Source organism: Cyprinodon tularosa, unplaced genomic scaffold (assembly GCF_016077235.1).
Source record: "Cyprinodon tularosa strain WSP-4 unplaced genomic scaffold, ASM1607723v1 ctg41, whole genome shotgun sequence".
Lineage (NCBI taxonomy): Eukaryota > Metazoa > Chordata > Actinopteri > Cyprinodontiformes > Cyprinodontidae > Cyprinodon > Cyprinodon tularosa.
In genome coordinates this window covers 1,911,377-1,916,524 of record NW_024039130.1, presented here as the reverse complement: position 1 = coordinate 1,916,524, position 5,148 = coordinate 1,911,377, and positions in this window count along the sequence as shown.

The following is a 5,148-nucleotide window of genomic DNA, read 5'->3' as shown; positions in this document are numbered from 1 at the left end:
AAGGCAAGTGAAACTGAACAACTGACAAAAACAAAGAATCTGACCTTGCAAAAGAAGGACAGTTATTGCTGTTTGAAGGGCTGTTTGGTCAGAGACAAAACGTGTCTTTCAGGTAGTTCATATTAAAAAGTAGTTGTTAAGTTAACTTCCAACAAGAATATTCCTGCAAAGCATTAAGGGTCAAAGAACAGCATCATATTTTAGTGACAGGATATGTGGTTTTCAGGCACAGTTACTATACTGAGTGAAACTTTTGGTTTTATTCTAATTTCCTACCTTTTCCCTTTTGTCTCCTTTTTTTATTTTTCTGTTTTCTGTAGGATTTTTTGGTTCCTATCTATAGCTATCACGAAAGAAAGAGTACATACATAGAGTACAAGGCATAGAGCTTGGAAGATTACAAATGATGCTTGACAGAAAATGCTATTTTTATACAATGGGAAAAGGACATAGTATCCAGGATGACATGTAAATGCAATGCAGGAAGACACCTGGTCACATTCAGAATTCCTAAGCAGTATACCTCAAGACTTAAGCACTATCAACTCCTTAAAGAGTTACTCACCCCAAAATCAGCTTTTTTGTAGATGAACACTGTAATCTGTGTCTATGTAGTGCTATTTTAACATCATTGCTTCTGATTTATTTTTATGTTGACATAAGACTTTTTTTTTTAGATCACATCCACCTCAGAACTCTGGTTGTGCTTCCCTTAGGGGTTAAATGTTCCCTATGGCAATTGAATTTTCTCATCTTTTTTCTAATCTGTTCATGCAAGTGATCATGTCCTGCATCGCATTCATGACCTAAACAGAACAACATTGTTGCTGAAGGAATAGAGAAAGGAAGGATACCTCCGCTACCTGTCACTGCAGTTAAATAGCTTCGGAGCTTTGCTGGTTGCCACGGTCCTCTCAAGTTCGTCACATTTTCTTTTAAATTACGCATTAAATCTGTGAATGGGCCATATGGTGATGCTTAAAAGTATAAGGTTCTCGCCTCAAATGATCTTAAAACGTACTTTTATTGAACAACAGCAACAGAAAAGAGAACATTTAACTTAGTACTCTGAGCTCTGTGAGTTAAGAAGATGGACCGCCAAGCCAACCAATGAGCAGAAGTTGACTCTCTAGGACACACCCCCTCCTCATTTGCATAATGAGACAGAAATGCATAGAGAAATGTAAAAAGGGCAGAGAGAAATGTAAAAAGGGCAGAGAGAAATAAACAGCGGCGAAGAAATAACTAAGGTAAAAAAATACAAAGAAAGAATAAAACAGACAAAAATATTATAACATGCACATAAATAAATACTTAAAAATATAAGTAATTAAAAAATAAAGTTGAAGATTATAAAGGACAGAAAAATAAATAAGGTAAATATTACAAAGGCAAATAAATAAAGAAGCTAATTAAGAGTTATATACATTTATGTCTCACTTTTTTGTTGGCAATTAATTGTATGCTTATACATTTATTGAGCATTTATTTATTTCTGTATTTATTTTTAAATATGGCAGAGTTGGTCCTTCATAGTACACACCCACTGACACGTAGCTCATGGTAGCTAAGAAGAAATTAGAAAAGGAGACAGCGTTAATCAACAATGCCTTTGACAGGTCTGATAATATATATAGTCAATATATTTGGCACGAAAAAATGCTTTAGGCAGGATTCCGAAATTCTAGGTATTTTTTTTAAACATTTGTAGAATTTTTTTAAAGTGCTCATAGGAAATTTCTTTTCCTTAAAATGTAGAAAAAAAAAAAAAAATGTCCTTACACCCATGTTAGTAATTCAATTAGTTTGGAATGTAGATTTTTTTTTTGTTGACAAATATTAAACAGTGATGGTTTTGGGTTAATCTAGTGTTCCTTTGAAAGGGTATAGGTCAATGTAATCAGTTAAATGGGGTTAAACGTTCCAGCCAAACTCCGTATTGTTTGTTGTTAGTGATAACCTGAAAAAACATAATAATGCAAAAGCTAGGATACAATGGGGAGTGTTGGACCAATGGTTAGAGCAGTGCGCTTGTGCCCTGGAAGGTTGCAAGTACACTGTTCAGTCCCCAAAGCCTCCATTCTGGGTTCCTGAGCAAAACCCTTAACCCCAAACTGCTCCCCGGGTGCCACACAGTGACAGTCCAGTGCTCCCCATAGAGATGGGTTAAATGCAAAGGTAAGGTGAGATCAATAAAGTTCAATTATTGTTAAATGATATCAAGGTAAGATCTATGCAATGTTTGTTAATGACTTACTGTAACAGTTGTTGATTAATTTTAGCTGGTACACTTTAAATGTGTGTGTGTTAGTTTGTGCTTTGTTGTGGGGGGTGGGGTGGGGGGTGGGGGGGTTACCAATTAACAGGTTAAACTTTTTGGTTGCTATGACAGCATGATTGGAAAGAGATCTCTGTGTTGGTTAATTGGTTGCCTGGTTGCATACTTTGTGTTGAGGATCTCCATAACTTTTTTTTTTTTTTTTTGGGGGGGGGGGGGTTGTTTTAGTACAGTTTTGTCTTATGATGCTTTGTTTAATATGCATGAAGTCTTACATTTTATACAATTAACTTCAAGGGATTAAGTGATTTGGACTGTTTTTTATTGATGTTCCCACATGATTTTTTTTTTTTTGCTGGAACCTGTTAGTCAGATCTGGCAACCCTTTCTATTTGATAATTTTTATTAAGACGCCTGCGAATTCCATCTCTGACGTAACATCTGTTGTTTTATGTGTTAGTAACTGACACAGTTCTGAAATTAACGCAATTAAATAAATAAATCAGCACATACACACACAAAAATGTCAGAAAAAAACACGTTAAACCTTAAAAGAAGATTTCAATCTGTCTATATCGAAAAATACATGATGCATATCATTAAATTTAAAATAGTGACACAACTCTAGCAAATAAATTTTCATATAGGCCTATCGTTATGTTTTGTTGCTGCCACAAGGAAATCAATTGCAGGAGTTTCAATACAAGTTAGTCAGAGGCTGCATTACTCACCAATCCTGTCAACATTGTTCAGAAATCTCTCAAAGTCTTCAGAGTTCTCCATCATTCTCTTCCCCAGCCTGTTTTTAATCGGGTTTAGCGGATATATCTGCCTCGATTTGGTGTAGAACCTTCACTTCTAGAGTTTTAGCGTTGGGTTACCATGGTGACGCAGAGGCTGTAAGGTCAGCGGTTAAATTGAATAAATTACTTTCTACCCGATACAAGAGCCATTTTTTAGTTTATAATTTCATCATCAATAAAGAGATTACGTCCCAAAAACGTATTTTTTTAATCCTCTGTCAAGCTCGTTGGTAAACAATAATAAAAACGGGGTGTCTGCTTTTCCTTTTTTGTTTTTCTTAATCTATACTGCCACCTTTTGGCTAAAGATGCATTGACCATTCCAATGTAATGTAATATTGAATGAAATATTCAAGTTAGAAAGGATTTCTGTTAAATTGGTTGCAATTTTATGATAATTTAGGACCTGTTCTATAGAGTGCCATTTGTAAGGTTCAGAAGTCAAAAATTAGGAGCAATATTTATTGGCTAATATTTATTCACTATGTATTTAGTTTGTTAAATGAGTGTTTAATCTGAGCTAAATATTCATTTAACAAACTAAATACTTAGTTTGTAGCTAAATATTTATTTAAAAAAGTAAAAGTTTAATTTGCAAACTATATATTTAGTTCAAAGCTAAATATTTAATGAACAAACTAAATATTTAATATGCAAACTAAATATTTCGCTCCAAACTGAATATTTATATAACAAAGTAAGATTTGAAAAAAATAACTTGGGGGAGGGTGGGGGACAAAATTATTTTTTTCTTAAAACATGCTAAATAACCATAAATGTTGCTCCTAATGTTTGACAGCTGAACTTTCACTGGACTGCTTAATGATCACTTAACATGATAATTTATCCCTCTAAAATTATGACCATGCAAAAGTAAGGTGTTGCTGCCACAGGTGCCCTTTTTTTTTTTTTTTTTGCCTATTGCCCTTTAAACAACTATTACACTGTCAAACATTTACAGTTTATTAAATGGAATGATAGCTTTTACTGAGCATTTTTTTTCTCCCAGAGGCATTAACTAATTGCTTTCCTTTAGATTTTAACATCATTATATGAAAATACAATATATTGTAATACATAATTTAGGTCTTAACCCATTCAAGATAAGACTTCTGACGGATGTGCAGATTATGTATGTCTATATGTCTATATGGGGTCAGTTATTGACCTGTTATAGATTTCTAAATGTCTTGCAAACAATGTTAATGTTTCAACATCCAACTTGCCTATTTTTGTCCATTATAGAGATGCACAATTCAGATTGAAGTGATCAGTTTTATTTTCTTAACATTCCCACTGCTCGCAGATAGGTCGATATAATATATTTTCAAGGTGGTACATCTAATCTTAGTGCAGAGTTAAAGGGCAGAGGCCTTTGCTTTAGATCCGCAAAGGACCGTAAACTTAGTGTAGATGTAATCCACTGATTGTAGTAGATGACTTGAATAATAATTTAATTCTTTTTTTTTTTTATTAAACTATGATTATCTGGGGATTTATTTTTTCCTTTTGTCTGCTCCAAGGGTTATCTCAGCAAGGCATTACAGCCAAGTCTAACCAGGAATCAAACCCAGAATCCTTAAATTACTGACAAAGATGTAAACACAATTAGCTTTTTTATTTTATTTGATTAAAATAAAATATTATTACAAAATTATATTATCATAAAATAATATTATATTACTTTTGAATATATTAACAAATTATTAGAATATAACCACCAATACAATTTAGTGAATATAAAAGGATAATAATACAACAAATAATTTTAAAAAGGGCTTTTGTTTAATGAAGTTAAACATTTCCATTAGCTGGTGAACTGTAGCTTAACCATTAAGTTGTTTGTAATCAAGAAAAGGAAGAAGAAGAACCAAAGCAGTAATGTTCAATGTGACTCTGATTGGCTAAAGTGCCATGTGATCATGATCCAATCAAAGTGACACTCTTGCTGAGCAACATGGCTTCACTCAAACACTATCTGAACTCAGCACACTGCTATCTATTTGGTAAATTTGGCTCTGCTTTAACTTTATGTTAAATGTTTAGCCTTGTTCTCCTAAATGTTCT